Consider the following 14,376-nt stretch of genomic DNA (forward strand, 5'->3'; position numbering starts at 1 on the left):
TGTTTACAACAGATTAAATTCCTTTCCAATTGATGGAATTTACTTTTTTAATTTTATAAATGAATTAAAGTAAAACAAAAAACTTGAAAGAAATAACATATATAGTATTTCCTGATTTTATAACGAAAATGCATAAACCTGCTTAACCAATTGCAGTGAATCCAAGTAAAATTTCTTGGAAACTTGACCCAACATGACCTTGCATATTGTCAGTGACCCAGTCAAGGTTTCTGTTCCAGACTTGGGCACAGTCTACTAAGAACCAATAAAATGTACACTTTCATTGTTGTCTAAGAGCCTTTTCATTGTGCAGTTGATATGCATTTTTGTTATGACAGATTCAGGTTAAATAAAGGAAGTCCTTCAGCAGGCTGCAACATGTAAGATTGTACACTGTTAATTACACAGAATATATATATATATATATATATATATATATATATATATATATATATATATATATATATATATATATATATATATATATATATATATATATTTCAATTACCTATTGTACCTGTTACTTATAATTAAGCCATGACACTGTGAGGATTACCACATTAATTATCAGGCACAGGTTACAACTGACATAGTGATCCTTGGCTTTAGTGGACAATAAGACATTTCAAAGCACACTATTACTGATCACACATCAAGGTAAAAATAATTCCTATAAACTAATGGCAGGCAAGATCTGTTTGTCTGGTTGGGCACAAGCTTTAAGAAATGTTTGGTTGCCCAAAATTAAAACTTGCTTGACCTGGTCTCCATGCGCCATATTTTTCTGCTTCTGCCTTGTTTTAACTTTGTGATTGTGCCTCATTCAAAATCCACTCCATGGTTTGTAGTGTTATTCCAGGGCTCTGTTATACTCCATTGTTATATATTAACAATATCTGCTCAGATGGGAGATCTAACCAGCCAACTTTAGTAAAATCCCTGTAAGGTGATGGGTTTCTATTTATAACTCTAATAATATTATGTATGCTGGGAGCCCAATTTGTGAAAATCTCAGTGTTAGTTCCTTGTTGTCATGGTTTCCATATACAGAAGGAAATTTGAGACAGAGAAACAAAGCAGCTATTGGCTTGAATTCCAGATTGGACCTGATGTAGAACTGAGAAAGGTGTATGGGCCTTCAAGCTTCACACAGTTGTACAATGACATTCTTCCAAATGCTGATTTCAATGTATCTGTGAGTTTCCATTACAAGTCTTTCCTGGGATCCATTCAAACCTACACTTATAGATCTAACTACCAATGCCATTCTGGTGGCTTCATTGTAGACAGTGGTTCATATGGAACCTGCAGACTTTTATTGCTTGATAATTCTATAGTTACAACATGTAAATTGATATCTTTTGTTGTCAACTGTCACATAAGAGTGTCTCACAGCTGGGCATATTTTCATGATAATCTGATTCTAAAAAAGTAAAATATCTTGAGTCATCCTAGAAATGATATCATCAAGGTGTTTTTCTTAAAAAAGGCAAATATATAATGAAGTAGATTTTTTTTAAAGTTTGCATGTTGGAATGAAGGTGCTGATGTCTGGGAAAATGCAAGGAAAATGTCTTATGTATATATTACGATGATAGAAGTGAAATATTTTGTTTATCATAAATATCTGCAATAAGTTGTTATACTAATAATGGGGGCGCCGAGTGGTCTAACGCGCTCTCCGTTACGGATCACTGCCATCTCACCTCTGTCTGCTTGGGTTCGAGTCTAGGATTCGGCCAATGTGGGTATGTGAGAAAGCTTGCCAGTAGCTTCTTATCGGTGGTTCTTCCGGGGTTTTCCCAGGTTCTTCCTCCACCATTAATACTGGCCGCCATGCATGGGCTGCCGTGTGCTGAAAAATGGCATTATTGTTGTTGTGGGGTTTAACGCCATTTTTCACACAAGATAGGCCACAGTGGCGTCACTCGGGTTGGTGTCACCCAGTGCGGTAGCTCATGGTGTCACCCCCATGGTCCTCCTTCCGTAACAGACCACACAGAATCCTTAGTGATGTCATTTTGGTGTCACCCCCTCTGATGGTGTCACCCGGTGCAGTCCGCACCCCCCGCATCCCCCCTAGCGACGCCACTGCTGTGCCTGCTAGTCATGTATTTAACTATGATCGGTTATCCGCTTATGAAATCCGACTAGACCGAGCAGTGTGTGCTCTGTAAAATTTGCAATTTTTCATTTTGGTGTCACCCCTCTGAGATGGTGTCACCCGGTGCGGTCCGCACCCCCCTAGCGACGCCACTGATAGGCTATACATGGCGGCCAGTATTAATGGTGGAGGAAGAACCCGGAAAAACCCCGGCAAGAACCACCGACCCACGAGAAGCTACTGGCAAGCTTTCTCACATACCCACAAAGGCCGAACCCGCGACTCGACCCCACATAGACAGGTGAGATGGCAGTGATCCGTAACGGTGAGTGCTTTAGACCACAAAAAATGGCGTTAAACAGCACAACAACAACATACTAATAATGTATAGGCTTACTAATAAATATATACTTTAAAGAAAACAAACTTTAAACTGAGAGTTTGCTTACAGGTTGGTGGTGACAAGTTGTAAATTTCCAGTAATTTATATATATTCAAGATTTTCAATTGTCCACTTTAAGTGAGTTGGTTTTATTTTTTTTATTTTTTTGGTGCTAAGGTATTAATGTGTAAAAAAAGGCAAACTAAACAAAGAGTTTGGAAAGTATAAAATACCATCAATTAGTTAGATCAGAAAATCTGGTAAAGTTACATACAAATGAGTACAAATGAATACATGTATGCATCCCAAATTTGTTTTTACTTTAATTGTACTACAAGATTCATGTAAAAAAAAAATGTTCAAAGGAAACAATTTTTAAAATATATTTTGTAAAACAATTTCACTAATAACCTTAAATTCTAGTGGAACCATGATTAAATATAAAATTTCAACTTGTAGGTTTATTAGTTTTTGTATTGCAATAAAACGGATTTGGAAACGATGAACAGAGTACAGAAAGAAAGAATTAAGGCCTGGTCATGCGGGGTGGGTGGGTGGCTTTTAACATGCAGTCATTTTGCCCTAAAATATTGTTTGAAATTCATTGTTATTGTTGCTTACTTCATTTGTTTGAAGTTTAAACAAACAACAGAGCACAAGGAACACAGACAAGAGCATGTCAGTAAATATATAGGTATCTGCCAGTTAACAATTGAGGGGAAAAAATGGGCGGTTCCTTGTTGCTATCCCATATGCAAGTATGGTTACCAGAAGTTTTGGCCCTTTCCACGTTCAGCCCAGAGGTTAATATCCCGAAAATTATAAACATTTCAGTTTTCACTCGCATACACTCAAGCATTAATATTGTCATGAACTAACCACAGTTAACATGATGATTGTAAAAAGCATACTTTCAATTGTTTGTGTTGTACTAATTGTACATAGCACTTAAAATATATTAACAAAATTGAATGTACAATGTTGAATACATTTTAAATGAAAAAAATACTAGTAAATAGTACACGTATCTTTAACGATGAACATGTATGAATTACCGTATTGGAAATCAGCCTGCTCCCGATCATTTATGATAATTCCAATGAAAAAAATATTTTTTTAAAAATCATATTAGCACATAAATTTACAGAATATATTATACATACTGCATGCATTAAAAAAGACCACCGACTTAAAAAAAATTTAGAGGTAACTAACCCATTCATCTATAGTATTATAAATTGAAGCTCTTCCTTCAGATACGTTATTTTATCGACAAATGTTATCTTGTAAGATGAGTAATATTTCCGTCAATATGATCAGTCAAAATGGAGAATGAAAGAGATAATATTAAATAGGGTTCTTAAACAGTTACTGCTGTCCATCTACAACTTCCTGCATCTGCTGCACAATCAACTTGCACACAACACACAAGTCCAAAATTGCACAAAAATTAATAGCTAGATAGTCCCTGTACTACCTCATCTATAAGCTCTTTTTCAATACTATTTTCAAAGTAGTAGTGAAAATACAAAATTAGTAGATTTAGAAGTAGAAAGCATGGCGGCTATCATTAGGTGTTAGTATATGTCTAATTTACGTGCTTTTTAATTGGCTAATTTAATAATGACTGCAAAAATCCTTTTTGATATCTTCATCTAATAAATTATATATTCATTATCTTTTATGTCAGTGTTGGTTAACAAAAGTACTTCCATTTATGGCTAACAAAGTAATTCATAAATTATGTAGTCAGTCAATCAAATAGTTTGTTCTTTTATCTTTAGCTTAGTCTCTGCATAATGCTACTTGTACACTTAATTTAAACAGTTAAGTCCTAACAAAGATTAAAACATTTCTTTTAATTCATCATTTGAAGCACAAAGAAATATATTGTTAGCAAACAATTTTAAACTGCTTCCATCACAAATGCAAGTAATTAGCTTATAACCTACTGTATGGGAATCAAAGGGGAAAAAAAGAAATTATTACTAGTTTTCATTTGAAAGAAATGTCTTTGAAAGTTATTCAGTTTCCAAAAGCTATATTGTTTCTTCTGTCTTGGTATATTGTGTTCATAAATAATAGGATATTGATTGGTTTTGTGTGTTAAAGCCACTTTTCAGCACATGATAGTCTATACATGGCGGCCAGAATATATGCTGGAAGAAGAGCCAATGAAAACATGCGGAAAGAACAACGAGAAGCTACTGGCAAGGTTTCTCACATATCCATGCTGGCTGAGCTGAGACTCGAACCCACATTGATAGCAGTGAGATGTAAGTGCGATCGCCTTAGACCACTTGGCCAGCCGGAGCCCCCAATAGGATATTGTAACATCTAACTCAATTATAAAATAACTCTGGCATATTAGTGAACAGGGCTAGATACCCCTAACCAACCCCAAACCCCCCCCCTCTCTCTCTCTCTCTCTCTCTCATATACCCACAGTTAGCTGATGACCAAAAAAAAAAAAACTACTTGAAAACAACCGAATATTGATATCTCATTGTATGAGATAAATATCTCATGAGTTTTTCTTTCTCCAAGAGATAAGAAAAATATTTTGTCCTGCAAAGAGTTTTTGTTCTTGTGATACTTTCAACCCGTCTCACTGGTCTGGTGTTTTTATAGTAAAGAACAATGTAGTTTTGAGTATTTCAACAGTGAAAATGGATGATTACAGTAACAACAAAAAATCTTCAAAGTATTTTTAATATGATAGTTTGATACTCCAAAACTATATATGAATGAAAATTTCTTTGCAAAAGTAGTGACATACCATCATCAAGAGATTTAATTATCATTTAACAATGCTTGGCATATTAATGATTATCGGTATGCACAATGCTTGGCATATTAATGATTATCGGCATGCACAGTTCTTGGCATATTAATGATTATCGGTATGCACAACTCTTGGCTTATTAATGATTATCGGTATGCTAACATTTAATTGATTTAACAGCTTACACATGTGTAGGAAGTCGACCACATTCACCCAGACCTTCAAAACTGCTTACAGCTGAGAAACACGTCAAATTGTTCCACAGAAGATTGCATGCGTACTTCGTTCTGTGTCAGAGTGTCAGACTCAGGTTTAGAGACCACCATTTAATTTCATGGGGACGGGAGTATTGGAATATTCTGCTTGAGCTGGCATTATTTTTTTACCCTAAGACACTTTTATTTTTCTCACTAATATAATAAAGTATTTTTAAAAAATTGTTTACTAAAGATCAGAGTAATAATTGTTTGTTTACTAAAGATCAGAGTAATAATGTTTTGTTTACTAAAGATCAGAGTAATAAATTTTTCAAGATATTTAAGATTCAGAAATCGCTATTTTTATATAAAAAAATTTTCCATCCAACCCTGCCACCTCCAAAATTTAAATGGTTAGCCCCTTAACCATAGCAGCAAAACATCTTCAGCATATCGTGGTATTCAGCGTTCCCAAATTTGCTTTGTATCTTTGGAATGGAGAAAACTGTCCTGTTAGCTTTGGACACTAATGTAGTTTAAGTTCTTTTCCATATTAGCGTGGGTATCACAAGTAATTCCACATATTTATAAAATGATACAAATTCTATGCTTTCTCCTGGATAATAAGGTTGCACTGTTTACATGTGTAAATGATTAAGTTTTGTTTACTGCATGTAAACATTCACAAAATTAGTAAATGAACATGCACGTGGTACACCGAGTGCTAATAGATACGTACTAGTATGTCAAGGTAGTACAAATATGTCCCCGTGGATTATCAGTTTTTTTTACATCTGTATATATTTGTAGGAATAAGGAACCATATCACGTAGTTTGACCTAAATTGTTAGAAAATATGTTGATCATATGTCATAATAAGAAGTAAACGACATACAGAGAATGAAACAATGTACAGTATGTACACTGTCAATACCATAGATACAGTACCAACACTAACGCGAATATCAGAGGAAGTGTCGAGTTTGTAAGTGGTTCATTTAAATGGCATCATTTCGCTTATTGTATATCATGTACTCATTTAGACGTTGCATCCTTACTTGATAATCCCATTTATTATAATCTCTCACGAGTTCACAGCTTCTAAAGACAATGATATATGTTTATGTTGACTTTCATACATGTAAGCAAGCAAAGCTCATGTGACTAGTATTGCTGATGTCATCTTAATACTGTTTGTGAGGCTAAAAAGGCTGAACCAAAGGCTGTGTGAATTCTTGAAGACGGGACCACAAAAAAAAAGACTGAACCGAAAGTTTGTAGAGCAATTCGAGCTGGAGGATGGGAGATGTTTCAAGACTGGATAGAATCATGAGCAGATTGTTGATGTGTGTCTCAAGTATGCAGTTCATGTCTTTAGCAAAAACTCCGCTGCGTCCAGTGTAGCAAGAGAATGAAACGGCTGGAAGCCAACACTTCATCAATATGGAGGACGTCCTGCGGTGTCTGGAATCATCCTAATTGCTTCAACATTGAAGGAGATGTAAGCCTCAACATGTCTGTCTGTTACCCAGGCATTATCTTGGGAACGGGAGAGTGTGAAAAGAACTTCTGGCGATTTGGTTATCCAGACCATGAAATAACGAGTGAGACGATCAATGGTGCCTTCTCAACAAAGACCTAACAGGATTTGCGAAGGTGACGTAATGCAAGTATTATCCTGACTACCATCCGGTTATTCCTGCCTCGTTTGGCCGCCATTTCAGGAAGCCGAGCGAAGAGGGGGAGGCAAGGAATGAAACGGGCTCAGACCCATAGAGCTCCTTCGATTCATACTTTAAATCGCAGTGATCAAGTGTCTAGAAGTGGCTGCAGCTATCCTCTCATACAAAAAGACGACAATGATCTGGCTGCCCAAAAACAAGGAAATGGGCCGGATCATCATCTGAAAGTTCACCGTGGGTATCGTACAGTGGGAAAAAGGAGCAACCACTCGATGTGTTTACACCCCCGGCTGTGTGCAAGCACTCGCCTCGGGGATTTATTTGTGCATACAGCGCAGTCATTTTTCATCGGATGGGAAGAACCAATCGACGCTTTACTACAAACACCTTAACTGACATGTCTGGATACGGAGAACGGTGGAAAAGGCTGACTGGAGTCCCCGAGCTTCAGCGGAAACTTTCTGAACCGCCAACGATATAGTAACGATCAAATTCTGCCCAGTTGTCTAACTTTGGTAAATTCCCTATAACTAATTGTGTGTAAGCCACATATTGTAATTAAGATCACGCTGATTAGCTATGAATTTTCCTACTCTGCATTTTGGTAGAATTTAGTTTATATGTGCACATATATTTTCCGAAATAACCATACACAATATCAGGTCTGAGTGACCCGTTACAATTTGTGACCGTAATTATATCATATTTGAGTATTCATTTCGACCAATGGATGACTGTATCGTGGTCGCGTGTTATATGAGTTTTTGTCGACAAAGATTTTCAAGCCAACGTGAAAACTCTTGGGCATAAGATGCAATTTTGCTTAGTAGCCCTTAAAATCGCGGAGACCTGAACTCTGATTGCAGTACCATGAATGTCCTCAGGTGCTGGAGAGATTCAAACTTGCATTTCGTCCGCCCCTTTTGTATTGTCAGTATCAATAGGTCACCCACCACCAGGACATTCAAAGGAGACCAAACTTTGGCTGGTTGAGGTGACAGATTCCAGACAACACCAGGACATTAAAAGGAGACCAAACTTTGGCTGGTTGAGGTGACATTTTCAGTTGAATTCTGGTAGTTTTGTTTTCTTCTGCTGAAGAAGATTTTGGTATCTTTTTCTTTTATCTAAGCTTTCTTTTTTTTTTCCTTCTAGTCTGCGAGTAGGGGAAGGCATTTAAACAGACGGAGTTCTGAAACACATGCTTCTTTTTCTTCTGTATCTGTCATAGTCTTGGTAAAAAAAAATTAATCTTCGCTTTTCATGACAGTCTTGAAAGATCTGTCTTTAGCTCTCTTATCCAATGCTTTCTGCTGAAATAGTCGGAGACGTTGCAATAACTGTCCGTACCGATTGTTCTGTTTTTGACAAATATGTTCTATCCATCAATGATTTTAATTCTTGTTGCGTGACATCTTGGTGAGATTAGGATCAGGAGGTATATGGGGTGTCCGTTCTCCGTACCATCCGTCGTTAGTATGGAACAAAAGTTAATTGTCGTCCTTCCATAATATCCAAAGGAATAATTGTGACGTATTTCCAGAAAAGTGTGTCATTTTCATTCTCTTTTTCCTTACATCATCGCTCCTCCAAAAAGATGTCCAGCAATTGACCTTAACGAAGAAGAAAGCCATTTTTAACAATGGTCCTATCAGCATGGGTAGAAGTACTAACGCTTCACTTAGCGTATGAGGCGACTCCGAAAGTCATCGTTGTCTCTTGGATTCCTCTGGTTTCTCCTCAGCAAATTGTGATCGTTTCACCTCGATTCAAAAGTTGATTCGACCAGGGGGCACACTCTCTCCTTCTCGAATTAAGAGTATATATTCATTCAACTTTCAGTTTGTGAAAATGGACGAGTCACAACATCGCATTTCTCTTCAGAGATTTAAAGAATGTCATTCGAAAGCACACTTCCAATAAGATTACACTCCTGGAGAAAAAGGTTAAGATACTTGCTATGTCTGCCAAGAGAAATAATACTGGGTTCCAGAGTGTCCACAACGTCCAAGAAATGAAACATCTAAAATGGGAGAAGAGAGACATAAGTAAATATGCCTTGCTATCTGTATCAAGGAAAATGTTACTGGACTACAGAGAGTCCTCAGAAAGAATGAGAACAATTAGAAGGACGAGGTGGGGGGGGGTATTCAGAAACAGACAAATCCTTACAATTCAATTAGGCAAGACAGTATAAGAAAGAAGAAAAATAAACCATGACAGTGAAGAAATTCAAAAAGAGAAAATACAACAACAAAAAAGAGACAGACAGTGGAAAAATGGACATTCGTGCTATGCAATGAAATTACAATAATTAAGTGGTATATCTTTTCTAAGTGATGTAGTTGCCCCTGTTTAAGAGCATAAGCGTTTGCTTGTTTGATTTTTGTTAATAACAAAAACAAGGAAACCTATGAACTTGATATCATCAGCTGTAACTGTCTTAAACCTTTTCCAATGGCCAAGTCCTAATCCTCCTTCTTGTAGTTGACGTTGTTGTCTTTAACAAACATTTGTTCCTTTAAACACTACAATTAAATTCCCCCCCTCATTCTGTTTCCTTCTGAAACCAACATATACTGGTAATGATGGAGAAGGAGGTAAAGGTGGTACTACCGTCCCTGGAAAATATTCTTGCGGAGAAGATATGAAATCAACTAAACCTAAACTGAAGCCTTAGAGAGGAATACTGGCTACAGTTATCTCTTCGAGTATACGATTGTACACCTGAATACATTGTCTTCGTTTGTCAGCCATGATATTTGCACTTGTACTGTTTCGCAGTGGTAAATCGGAAGAACGTTCTTTCGCATATTTACTTAAAGTGACGTCACGCGTCCGCGATCTTCTGATTGGATGAGAGCAACAAGCTTCGACTGAACTATGTTATGCACGTTCTGATTGGTGCAACGTTTCAATCGCTTCGATCCGGGCCTAGTCTATATATACAGGTGAACAGGCCCGTTTTGTCAGGGCCATCAAGAGTGGCGATTAGGACGATCAGGCACAAGTAGAATACAACGGCAACGCACGGAAAGAACTAGTACGTCAGAAAAAGGAGCTGTAAAAAAGAAGATAAAAAAGAAAGAACCATTGCACCAGGCAAAGCGAGAAGAGGACAATGTAGCTATAGGAGCAGGAACAGAAGCAACCGCAATAAAGAAAAGCAGAAAAAGAAGCACCACAGATGGACAAGGGACAAGACAGTAACATCAGATATACAAAAGATCAGGAGCAGGATAAACAACGGAGATGCAGTGATAAAGAACATAATAAAAGAGAAAGAAAACAACAAGGAAGCAGTACAGAATAAGGAAAGTAGCGAACACTGTGGAAAGCAGTAAAACAGAAAAGCAACTTCCAGTCCTTAACAATAAAAATAACCGCCCTAAAACCTTTCAAACAGAAGAGAAATTGCCATCCCCAAATAAATGAAAGAAAAAACCAAACGCCCACACTTAAATACCCATCCCTCCTCCACCCCATCCCATTCCCGACCACATGAAAAACACAATCTTATAGAACACTACCAGTATAGGACACACAGTACGTATACATTTATAACTGACATACAACACATCACACACCTACAACAAAAAATATTATTATATAGGGCTTTCATTCTGACCCAAGAAAGCCCTCTTTAGAACAGAACTTGTGTTGTGGCCCTGAAAGGACATCGATTGGTGATGTTACACAAAAAAAAAACGGCCTTGAAACACCTGGATTAGAATCGCAAAAGTAAAGAGCTGCTGAAAGCCAATACGATTCGGCGAATCTCTGGGAAATCACAAGTACGCATTGTACACGAGAAAATAGTAGCTATCACAAGGTAGGTATATTGACAACTCAGGACTATTCGACTTGGATATGACTCTCACATGTTTGGCGTCATGATAGGGAGCGGTCCGCACAAATTAGGAGACTGGACATAGATTCGGAACAAACTGGTATGACTTGAGTTTGCTGCTTGTGTGCAAGGGCAGAGCCCTGATCAGAAAATGACGGACGGGGAAGTTTCGAGCGCCATTGCTTTCTGTCGCTTGCTCGGGTGGCATAGATCATCGCACAAATTAAATATCTCCAAACACGTAGAAACTAACGAGTCGCGCATGCCTAAGGGAAATATATGATTATAATAAAAAAAGAACGAACCTTGTGTGTCACCTATTGTCAAGACAATCCGTCAAGATGCGCACAAGCGTGGAGTCATCGACTATTATTTCAAGTATGATAAACCCCAACTTCCCAGTCAATGTGAAGACATCGTGGGCTCTCACGAAGATAACAGATACAGCTGTATGGAAACGAAATATTTATGTGGAGAGACAAAGATGCCTGAAGAGTCTTTACTGCCCAGCTGTGAAGAGAAGTTTGCGGCGAAGAACAGTGACGCGTGTCACCTATGTTAACCATCCTTGTTTAACAAAACCCAACAGCCCTTTTCAAGGCTACACAGATTTCTAGAATAGAGAGACACTAACAGTTGCTGATAAATGTTTGTATATGTCTATGTTTCTTCCAAATAAAACTTAAAATTACCCCGTACTTGTGTATGATAAGAATGTTTATTTGAGAATAGTGTATTTATAAACATTCCGACCTTTTTCGATGGATAGTAAGGTGTGTACTGCATAGTATATCAAACAATAGGTGTAAGATAGTGGGGAGGAGGGTTCTGAAAAGTATATCAAAAAGCGGGTGCTGCTTAGTAGGTTGTATGCCGCATAGTATAACAAACAATAGGCGTTGGATAGTTAGGGTTGCTGGATAGTAAATCAAAGTGTGTACAGGATAGTAAGATGTTTTAAATTGTAAATGAGTGTCGGAGTAGTATGCTTCACCCTATTAATGTTTAACGCCGTAGATTTTTCAAAGTGGAGACGGTCTATAAAAATGCCGAGCGTTCTGGCCTGTGAAGGGTGGATTTGAAGAGCAGGAAGGGGGTAGGTGTGACCCCACATACCTTGCCGGGAATTTCTGGGTAAATTCGAAGTGGAGTGCACGTCTCAATAATTGCTTCAGCGAGCGTCCTGGCCGGTGTATGGAAGATTCGAAATATGAGAGGAAAGCAAAGATATAGTGTCGAATTCTGGAACAGTGAATAATATTCAACTGTGGCCACGTTGAACTGTTATTTTATGAAGAATGCCTGCCTACCTACCTACATACATACATATATTTCAGGAAAGACCTATGTCACATAACACCATATAATGAGATAGGCTAGATTCTGTTTCAGGTCTGCCATTTGCCATTTGTATAACTTGTTTACCTTAGAATAATGCTGTATTATAATCCAAGTTTCTAATTTTGCAAGTTGTCCCAAACCTACTTTATCGTCTGCTATCCAACTTGTCAACTTGCCTCTCGAACGGATTCTCAAGAAATTCCCGGGAGTATGGTCTATTTAAAAATTCTTTATTACTTTTTTCCCCATAAACGAAAAGTTGTAAACACATTATATCCTATTCATTGTTGTTTATCTTCAACACAATAACTTATTTTGTTTTATATAAAATATTAAACTTTTACTAATTTTTTTTACAAGAACAGTTTAGATTGTCTACTGTGTCTTGCCATTTAGTGGCATTGTTGTGTTGAATTTGTAAAACAGCTTTAAACCTGACCTAGTTCATCGGCTGAAAAGCTGACAGAAAGAGCACAAAGACAGGGTCGTAGAGAGCGATCACGGGCCCTGGGGTAAGAAACCCCCAGGCCTCTCCTAGTTCTTGTTCAAGTAAAAAAAAAAAAAATTAATAAAATTAAACATTTGTCCGTACCAGGCCCCGGCGATTTATCACCGGTTGCCCCACCCCCTTTTTCTGTATGTCGGGCCTGTACAAAAAAATGCATTTCATTTTGACAGACCGATGCACAAACATTACATCTTCCCAAAGCCTTGCGCAGAATAGGCCGACATATTGTGAGTCATTAAACACAGGGGTTGGTATCCCATATGTCCAAATTAGAATTATTTTGAAAACAATATTCTGGTGACAATTGCCGTTTTGCAAATGATAAGCATTGCAGTATTTTATTTTCGTCAATCGGTCGAATTCGGTATGCGTTTGACCCCAATATTTGTGACGGAAACCTTACATGCGCAGAAAAGCTCGACAACGGTGTATAGAAAACAATTGACATAGCTCATTTACGCACTCAAAAAAGCAATTTTTGCAGCTACAAGTGTCATCTTGGAGACTTTTAGTATAGATTCCTCCGAAAAGGCTTAACGGCAAATTCAATGATAATGTACTTCAACACTTTTAGGCACATTCAAGCAAGCACGGTGATCTCGTTTAAACCGGTTTTGTCGCGATGTAAGAGGGACGCCTGTGAAGGAAAAAAAATTGTATTTCAAACGTAAACAGGTACGCGACAATGTTGTCATTTATAAACAAAGTCTGTGAAAACACCGGCAGGAGAATAAAAATCTGCATACAAATCCAATAAATTGGAGGCAATTACGTAACTTTGTATATATATTCTATATGGTATGTCTTTTATTTCAATTCGTATATAATACATATTTTCCCCAATACAGACATGGGCTTTCATACACTTAAAAGGCTAGAAACGCGGCTGTCAATTCAGATTTATGTTAGTTAAATTTTATATCATGCTAAATTATCATTTTGAAGTAATGTCACATGTACAAGCGCAGATTAAAATGTATCGTATGTTACTTCTCTGTCCCATTCATAGCTGAACATCCATACTTATTGTTCACACGATCGTACCTTGACTCCCTGGCACTAATAATAGTTCAATCCAATGTCGACTTTCTTGACCCAGTGTATTGCCGAACTGCCATTGTAAAAGTCCATAGCAATAGATAATTTTTGTCTGGAACTTTTGTTATGATAATTAATTTGCAGTTCACTCAAGAATCGTGATTGAATAAACCTATTATAACTATATTGTGTTTTAATTTTCAAATAAAATTATTTTGTAAATTTATATCATTAAATACGCTTACATGACCCGTGTTACTTGTATAGTTAAAGTCAATAAGGTGATGTAGGCGTTCAAGACCAATTATTTAGGTAATGAGTGTCATTTATAAGAATATGATTCTACTCAAATTTAAATGACGATTATTCACTTTATTTTGATCATCAGAAATGCATATCCCTTTGAAAGGTCATTGTTTACAAGCCCCACAAAAGTCCATACAGTAAAATCAATGCTTAAGCATGTGGACAATTTTGAACGAGTTCAAT

This window comes from Sinohyriopsis cumingii, chromosome 13 (assembly GCF_028554795.1).
Source record: "Sinohyriopsis cumingii isolate HCF-2022 chromosome 13, ASM2855479v2, whole genome shotgun sequence".
In the NCBI taxonomy this organism is placed as follows: domain Eukaryota; kingdom Metazoa; phylum Mollusca; class Bivalvia; order Unionida; family Unionidae; genus Sinohyriopsis; species Sinohyriopsis cumingii.